Raw genomic sequence first — 10,035 nt, 5'->3', positions numbered from 1 at the left:
ATAACACCATGTGGTATGATTATACAGTCGAGTGCAGTTGTTACACCCGCAAGTTATAACTAAAGCTCACTTATTACAAACGAAGGATTAGCTACCTTCAAAATAATGTTAACATTTGATCACTTTGGAGCCGTGCCAGACGGTCGAAATCCGCAATCGGTGGCGTTAATCTCCTCAACTTCCACTTGCTATAAAATTCATTGTTTCCCATCCTCGATTTTCCGTTAGATTTTCCTCTTGCGCAACCGAGGCCCTCCGAGCGAGATATGCTGGCTCAAGAGTGATATGGCTTCAGGCATTGGATGTGTAAAATGCGACGGTTCGCTCTTCGCTGAACAAGAATTAAGTTGTTGCGGTGAGGCGTGATATCCGATACGCGATGTCAGTAATTTTGGCCACAACCAAGCAAGGGCCACCGTAAAGAGTCAATAGTTTCGAGTGCAAACCGTGGCACCTGACTTGGCACCAAATCCCCACAATATCGCTTGAAACGTCCAACAAATAACGGTTCTTGAAACGCTGTTGGGAAGCGATGGACCACGGGTGGGCAATTCGATGAGCCTCTGGCTAGAATCAGGACTTCGACGGTTATCACGTCTTCACGAGGGGAAGATGAATGAATTTTCTTTGAGTGTAGCGTGGAGAGCTATGGTACAATATGTAAAACAAAGTAGAACGAGAGAAAGAAGGCTACACGATATGTAAGAACACTGAACAAGAGTACAGGGGGGAGCCTGAGATCTCAAGTCGGGCCAATGTTCCGAGTGGACTGGTCTTCCACAAGTTTTTTGACTGGACTTGTCTTCGTCTACGACGACAAGTCCACTAAAAAGACAAGACGAGTCCACAAGTTCAAATTCATAAGACAAGAACGAAGAAAAAGTCAAGTCCACTTGTCGAAACGTTGGCTCGACTTACGAACTAAGGCTATCGTCGACTCTCCCCCCACCCCTCCCTTCTCTACTATCGTGCAGGGTTTTTTAATAAGATGTAAACCAGGATCTATACGGTCGTCTTATGAGTGGCGGCACTGAAGGCGTATGTGATTAGGGGTAGTACGGCGTCGCAGTTTTTGTGGTCGGGGTCCATATAAATGGTAAGTATATATGGTCGCAAGTGTCCTGTTCATGCTTTCTGTCTAACCGTTTGTTTGTGGTTAATATGGTGTTGAGTTTCTTAAGGTTACTGTGCATAAACGTAGCAGCTCGTAAACGATATTGGCAGTGAATCGGCTACGTCAGGCAATACATTATTTCCCCCCTGACCCATGTCGTAAGAATACAGAGAGCAGTAGGAGCAGTAGCTTATCGATGGCAGAGTAACCGTTTCACAATGAAGGTGAGGTAGTCTCCGCAAGCCATAATCTAGCGATTGTCGTTGGAAGATTTGAGAAAAAGACCAAGCATATATTAATGGCAGTGGCTGTTGTCACGGTATCCAAGTGACTAAACTCGGGTGTTATTCACCTCATCTTCAAGTTTTCGAATGTGCAGCAATGCCGCACAACATCAGTGACAATGTTCAAGCAGTCATTGATTAGAGGAAAACTAGATATCCTCAGAGAATAATTTTAGCAAAGTGGCCTACTTTGCCCTTGTTGCACATACGAGGCCTGAGTACTTTTCACAGCTTTATTGTTCATGCAACTATCACATGGAAGTTCGTCCTATATGCCGTTGTTTTCTCGGTCTTCTTCACGGACAAATCGCCAAAGCTCTTGTCACATTTCTCTAAAAAGCAAGGCGAGAATGTCAAGGTATCCCCGTGAAGTTAATATTATGTAAGGGTTGCATTTGAGAACAAGAAAACGACGTTCGTCAGCTGGTATTCATATTTTGATTCCTATAGCAGTTGTCTCATTGATAATCTGTGAGCCACTCGTCCACGTCCTCATCAGCTGCGCCCGCGAAGGAGCCGTGCTGTGGGTATTGTGATAAGGAGCTGCTGGGTGTAGGCTTGATGGCGGCTGCTCTCCCGACGGACGTCTCCGGCATGTCAGCAGGTACGGCAGCAAAACGTTGATTCTAGCGAGGCTGAGACTGATGATTCATTTTCGGTATGATCATATTCAGCATGCCTCCACAAGTTGTCACGGTGGCAAAACCAATGCTAAGGACATTGTCGAGCAAGACGTGCGAAGTAGGCACTTGGTAGCGTTCAGAAGTCTCAACTTCCACATCCTCCAAAATCCCTTGTTTGCTATTTTCGCTTCTCCGTGATAAATTGTATCAGGGTTATAGCATGCCGTCTCAGATAAAACGAACAACCATGACAAGATCACTCGGTTACAAAGAAACGGAGAAACCCGGAGACTCACCACCACATTCTAAAGATGCGTTCTCCCCCGCCAATGCGGAGGACGAAGAGCCACTCCACGCTACTGTAAATCATGATTTGTCGGACTCTCCAGCACCCTTAGATTCCGAATCAGACAGGTCAGACATGTCAGGCATCCCTAAGCCAGGCAGGGCACTGATTCAAATTACGGTTGTACGACCTCGCAAGACCCTGTGAGATGGCCAATTTAGCAAAACCTGACAACCCAGGCATGTTGATTAAAATGGGAAGTAGCTAGGTTTGTCGGACTCTACAGCACCCTAAGATTCCGAATCAGACATGTCAGACAGGCATCCCTAAACCAGGAAGGGCACTGATTCAAATTACGGTTGTGCGACCACGCAAGACCCTGTGAGATGGCCAATTTAGCAAAACCTGACAACCCAGGCATGTTGATTAAAATGGGAAGGTTAGCTAGGTTTGTCGGACTCTCCAGCACCCTTAGATTCCGAATCAGACATGTCAGACAGGCATCCCTAAACCAGGCAGGGCACTGCTTCAAATTACGGTTGTGCGACCTCGAAAGACCCTGTGAGATGGCCAATTTAGCAAAACCTGACAACCCAGGCATGTTGATTAAAATGGGAAGGTGAGCTAGGTTTGTCGGACTCTCCAGCACCCTTAGATTCCGAATCAGATATGTCAGACAGGCATCCCTAAACCGGGCAGGGAATTTCTAACAGCTTGGTTAAGTAAGCTTTCTTTCTAATGTGGCCTGTCCTTCACACATAATAAAATAGCGTACTGCTACGTGCTGTAAAGTACTTGTCAGACAACAGAGGCCTAAATGATGGAATAAATGAAAGCGCGAATAGCAAAGAGCGTGCGCGTGAACGAGGTCCAGCAAGAGCAGCCTACGACAGGAGCAATAGCACTTTCGTTTCATGCTTTTAAAAACATAGTAGGTCCCGTATTCCGAATTTGCGTCGTTATCGAAGTGTCACTATCTCACGTGACCTCGAGTCATCTGATTTGTCGAAACGCAGGAACTGGGTGTTGCTACTGCGGAACCGGAAAAGGGGCAATATCATTTGCCAGCGTTTCCACCAATCAGGTGAGTCAAGGTCGGGGAGATAGCGACACTCCCGATAACGACGCAAACTCGGAATACGGGCCCTGGAGAGCACTCTTCCCTTCCCCCTTGCATTTACTCTTATAGATCTGAGGCATATAAAAAGAAGCACACACGAAAGGTTGTAACTAAAGATACGTTTATGATCTTCTTACTTTACATCACTCATTAGAACTCAGCAATGAGAGCGTGAGCGATATGTCTGCTTGGAACCATCGCCTGTCGTTGGCATCTAGGCTCAAGTTTTTGCTTTTAATTTAATTTACATTGCTAGTTTTGTCACGGTTTCTATGTGTACTTGTCCTGATGAATGCCGTGAATGGGGACACTGGTATTTCACGAAGCATGTTTTTTTTTTTGTTTACGTGACGAGCCTGACGAGTTGTGCTTTTTTGTATTCCGTGTATGTACATATCTTTTTCTGATTTCGTAACAGTATGCTATTTAGCCCCCCTCCCCCCCCCCCCGCCGCCCCCCCCCCCCCCCGCTGCCAGGGCCCATCAAAAGCATGCAGTATATTGTAAATAAACAAATAATATAAAGATCACACTTGCAGAGATAAACACGGGCACTGGAAGCACATGCGAGGGTGCCTGAGAAGATGAGCTTGAACGCAACAAGAAGTCTTCACAAAGAAGCCCACTTTGCGCGTGTTATAAGCGCGGAAAGTTGTTACGATTTGAAACAGTCGCTCTTCGGTCATCTTTTACGGATACTGGTTATTCAAAACATGAGTTATATTCACGTTTCGTCTGGTGTCTTTCAAATTCTTCCTTGCTTTCCTACTAGTCTTTCCTTGCGTACCATTGTAGAGCCATTTCAGAGCAATATGCTATGGTTAATATGGCGCCATAATTCAGCCTAACTACTTCACGAATAAGTACCCTTGCTTTACCTTCTACGACCTGAATACCAATTGAAATGGAGAGTGTACCTGCCGCTACAGCAATTGCTTTATGCCAATGTTTGCTCTTCCGTGCTATTCTTGTTTTTCGACACCACTAGCCAGGTGTCAGCGCGTTATTCAGATAGTTCAAGTTGGTTGAAAGATACGTGATCACATATTCAAGCGATTTCGTGTAAAATTTGGTTGGGCAAGTCCTGGAACATAACTTTTATTCCCTCGCTGGCGTGCGAGCTAGGCACCAAGCAGCAATTTGTTTCAGCATGATATTATAACAGTCCAAGTGCTGTTTACATAAAGCATTTACAAAGCTCTTTAGATGGTATCAAACAAAAAGTCGTGTTAGACTCTTTAACGTAAACTTCAGTTCCATCATGCCGCTTCCTTCGCATGTTCGTTTTTGTTTCAATTACCTTCGGACAGCGCACGGAATTGGTGGCAAGACATCCGCAGGCTACCGTTTTCTCGCATTTTTATTGTAACGTGAGCACGCGGAAAAGTCTCTGAACTAAGAACGTAGTCTTTGAATGAATTCCTGCATTAACAAGAAAATAGTGCACTTAACGCTGAGCTTCGTTCCTTGCGTCTTCTTCACAACATAGCGACAGCCGATTTTTTACTTCATGGGAGCCGTTTCTGTACGCACTTGACAGGGCTATCGCAACTTGGGAAGGCACAGTCTTTTTTTTTAATTATACGAATTAGACTGTGTACTCTACACCCTCACTAGGAATACTAACTGGTGTTTCGCATCATTCAAAAGTATGCACGAGGTCATGATCGGCTCTGCGCACTATCGTGCCCTAGTGTCATTATATGTTTTGTAACTTAACACTGGCCTTAATTTATTTGTATCACAGCCTTGTGTCCGGAGCTTTATACTCCCAAGCTGCGTGTGCGCGGCCTGTCGACATTGAAGCCCACTGACTTCGCACGCACGCAGCTGTATCTACTTAATAAGTTCCTTTCACTCGCTCTCACCGTTCTGCGGTATGAACTGATACTCGCATGAAAGTTTAGCTTGACTAGAAGTAAACAACATATAAATGAGGGTAAACAGTATTTCTTATCAGGAAAGGGAGAAAACCAGTTCTTATGGATTCAGCGCAGCGCAGGACAATTATTGAGATCGCTGTAGAAATTCAAAATCCCCTCACCGCATCCGCTGTATTTTTTAACATGAGAATGAAAGGAAGACTCTGTATTTGCCGTCTCCTGTAGCGACTCCTACGCATAGTCTGAATAGTGGAGAGAGCACAGGGTACATAACTAGCTATTCATCTGTGGAACGTATTGTCATGCGACAGATGCCACTCTGCTTCACACTGCTACAATCTGTACTAGAGCGTGCAGCTATAGGCTAGTGCAAATAGTGCCGCGTACGGAGACAGCACAGGGAAACAATAAAGTGGCTCTGTTGTGAGCCTATATACGTATATAGGCAATGTCTGTTGACCGAGCCGATTGCATTGTTTGCACAGTCACTTTTCGCCGCCTTGAATTTCGAACATCACTGAGTACATCGACATGGGTTCTTTCATATATCGACCTTGCGTTCGAATGAAGTCAGCCTTTGTACTCGCACCAACTTTTAATTGCAATGAGGCAGTTAGGTAAATTTGCTTCTTCCGAATTTTATAGTGCTGTTAATTTGCGCTAGAGACCGGTATCGTTTGACAGTTGTGCTAAAGTACCACGTACACAAAGGGCGCTGTTTCTCAGCGGCTAAAAATAATTCATAGCCTTTTCTGCGTCTCTTGCTGAGTTGCGATTTATATTCTTTGGGTTGCCGAGTTCACTGCTCAAGAGATACTGCATTTAACCAAATATATCCGAATAAAAAAAACAACAAACAGGCAACAATATTGCTAAGCGCCTGCCGCTAGAGATAAATAAGGAACCTACTGGCGATCGATAAACTCGAGCAAATGAAAAGCCACTTAACGTGAGGAATCTTGTGTGTCTGCGTCGCAAAGAAACTTCATGAAGCATAGCTTCTTCAGCAGTAAACAATTCACTTCCCTCCAAGACGCGCTCGCCCTAAACGAAAATTGGACCCTACAAACAGTAGCGCTGTGCTCTGTTTATTCAATTCTGACACGCTGATTTCAAAGCAGATACGTCCTAAAAATTGTGGAGGTTTAGCCTTACTGAAACCTGGCTATAACGAGTAAATGAGCCCTTCACGATGGCTCAATGGTTAGAACTGTCAACTACTTAAACCGAATACCCGGCTCCGAACACGACGGTTTTGAAGCCGCTCCGATAGTTTTTGTAGCGAAAGCTACACTAGGCTTCAGAAGTACATTTCGTGGTGCCCAGCCGAAGCCACAATAGCGCATGTGCTGTTACCATGAGAACCGCGATTGCGATGAGCCACGCTGGTCTCCTCCTGGCACCCGCGTGTGACGTCACGCTCCGCTATGCTTATAATCGTCTTCATAGCGATCATAATGCGTGATTATCTAATTATGATTATCACACTCTGCATAACATGCCCATCACAATGATCTGTACCGAAGCGGTGATCTTGTGGCGGTGAAGTTCGAGAGGTCTCAAGTTCGATCCTGTTGCCGCCTGGCACCCACCGGTTTTCAATGGATACAAGGTTTCCCCTGGCGTGATGCTTGTCTCTTCTGGGTGAAATTCTTGGGAAGGGGGTCATGAAACAATTCACTTTGGACATGCCTAAAGAATACTTTTTACCGAAGAGGTTGCCTGGTGGTACAGCAACCGTTTCGCATTAGAGAGGTACAAGGTTCGATCCTTTGTCCCTCCGGGTACCCACCGGCATTTCAATGGATACCAGATTTTTCCAGGCTTGGTACTCCGCTCTTCTGGGGTGAAATGCTTCGAAAAGAGATTATAAGCAAAAAAGGTCACATATGTACTTCTCTGCCGCACGAGGTGGACTTATGGGTGTCCGATGTCAGAACAAATCACTGATTCACCGGCGCAATTTTTTTCTGCGTGACCTCTTATTCAAACATTTCGCCCCAGAAGAGCAGAGCACCACGCCAGGGGAAGTCATGGCTTGATGCTCGGCTTTTCTGGGGTAATATGCTTGAGAAAGGAGTCATGAAAAAAGGATCACATCTGGACTACTCCTGCGCAAGGCGGACTTATGGTTGTCCGATGGCGGAACAAATCGCTGACCCATCAGTGCAACATTTTGGTTTGGCGCAGAGGCAATTATCACGAGGAGCGCTGCTGAGAATATAAGCCACGGCGCGCTCGCTCGCTAGATAGACGCGCAATGGATGAAGAGGCAAAAGGCGAGCGCACGTACTGTGAACATCAGCGGAGAATACGCGAAGCGTCGACGGATTCAGAAGTCCTCGCATGGCGTGAGGCCGCCTAATATCGTGCGCACAAAGCAGGGAAGGCTAAGCGAGCATTGAAGACGCCTCAAGAGCGAAAAGAAAGTCTTGCAAAGAGGAGGCACTAACTCTCGGATAACCAAAGACGTAGAGTGGCTGCAAAACTACAAGTAGAAGAAGACCGTCCAACGGCACAGCAGCAAGTGTATGAAGGTGAAGTTCGACTTTAATTGGGCATCAGATCCTCCCGATCAGATGACCCACTGGAGAACCGCCATTCATCTTGTATACAAAAGAGAGACCATCACGTCTAGATACAATGTACTCAAAAGTGGCAAACTAAATTACAGACCACCGATAGGTATTTGTGTCTATAAAGCATAACATTACATGTGCTTTACACAAATCGAAAACCGCAAGTGTCTATACAGCTTAACCGGCGCAGGCTAACATATCGGATAACCAAGCTCTACTAAGCCAAACCTTACCATTCGCTACCTATATCCTGGCCTGGCTGAGCTATGTCATTGCAAATGTTTTTGTTTTAGTGCGAAAGCAACGCCACGAAAAATCAGTTGTGGTTTAGCTCTGGTTAACCCTAGTTTATTGCGAAAGCAGTGGCGGAAGCTTCTTTTGCCTGCTACATTATTCCCCTACCACGCCCAATCAGTGTAAGGTGCTACGTTATTGGGGACACTTAAACTCATCCTTTAAAGGGGTATAGATACCTAACTTTTGAGTTCATGTTTTATCTTTTGCAATGATCCCTACGACATCGCTTTACACGGATCACCATGTCATATTCGCCTAAAACTGCCGAATAGTTTATACTTGAATTTCTTTTCTCACCTGTTTCGGTTTTAATTTCTACGGCCGATCGATGGCTATCACCTTAAACTCAAGTCTAGGTCACGTGAGGGGTGAGAATACAAGGATATAATCATTCCTGTGTCGTTTGAATTCACTCCAATGATAAAGCCAGCTGCCTCAGGAATAGGAATCACTACAAGTGAATAATCAGCGATTATATCACTGTTTTTCATGTCAGGCGTCAAGACTTGATATTATTCTTGCTGATTGAAGTTGGCCTATTTGCAGCCACCTGAGTGACATTTTTGTGCCCCCAAAGACTTCTTGCTTATTGCGCAAAAACACAACAGGAAAAGGGTCATATATTAATTGTTTTGTTTTTGTTTTCTGCATTAGAGACCTATTCTTCTCTTTAATTGTTTTCCACGTCCCAATAATTAACGCATTAGTAAGGCCCATGCACATGCAATTAGACATACAAAATTGAGGACACGGGGAGTTTTTCAAAATCTTTTCAGGGAACACAAAATCAAAATCACAAGAGCTTCTAACGAAGAACCACGTTAGGTCTCTTGCGTCACTAGAAATAGACATTTGGAGGACTTAGCTACAGCCTGAGCGAGCCCAGGGAGGGAAGAAATTTTCCCTTTTCGAAAGACGACAAGACTGCAAATATTTAGGGAAATAAGAATAATAAGTTAAACCTGCGCATCCAGCCGGTGGAATGGGATGTGATAACCTTTATACCAGGACTTCATCCGCCATCCTTTCTATATTAAGAGCTCCGATGAGCAAACTAGATTCGTATTTCTAGATGAAGACCAGCTTTAATAAATTTTCTCTTATAAAATTGTACTTTTCAGTCTGTGCGTATGCCCACTATGAAGTTAATTAATAAAATACACCTTCAGGCTTGCGTACTTTTGCAAAACCTGGGGTCGATGCATTTTGTAAGAACAGGAGGCCTGGAGACAGGATAAATGAAACGGCTTTCTTTTCCATGCTTTGGTGAACGCTGCTGAAGGTGTCCTGTACAAATGATCTATAAAAGAAAAATAAGGATTGATTTTTTTTTTACATCACTAGGCATGAATGCGAAGAATTCAATCTGAGAGAACTGCATTTTTTATTTTGCTTCGTTCAAATACGTGCGTTGGTGCTTTAGCAGTCTGACCATTTCTGTTCTATTGTTCGGCACAAGCAACAGTGAACGGCTGTCTTCAGTTCAAAGCAATGCAATCGATCTAATTTCGCAATCAGCAGGACAACGGAGAAAAATCATCTTAGCTCTCAAACCTGAAATGGCGCTAGAAATTCAATCTAGCTTTGAAAGTTTCTCTCCTTAAAGGCATTGCGTAATACCGTAACTGAAGAAGGCGCTTAAGTTTGTAGATAATTTGGAAGAACTTCGAATGTTTATATTTTTACAGTGTAAATCACTGTCAAAGCCGTTCGCTTTCTCGGTGCTGGTCCAAATAGATTAACCTTTACTGCTTGCTCTAAATGATTTTTACATTGATTTCTCTTAATTCTTGACAGACACGCGAAGAGGGTAAATGATGTCCGTGCCCCACGTTCTCCGAAATGCATGA

Source organism: Amblyomma maculatum, chromosome 2, assembly GCF_055883805.1.
Source record: "Amblyomma maculatum isolate TAMU_Amacu chromosome 2, ASM5588380v1, whole genome shotgun sequence".
In the NCBI taxonomy this organism is placed as follows: domain Eukaryota; kingdom Metazoa; phylum Arthropoda; class Arachnida; order Ixodida; family Ixodidae; genus Amblyomma; species Amblyomma maculatum.
Note: the sequence above shows the minus strand (reverse complement) of the source record.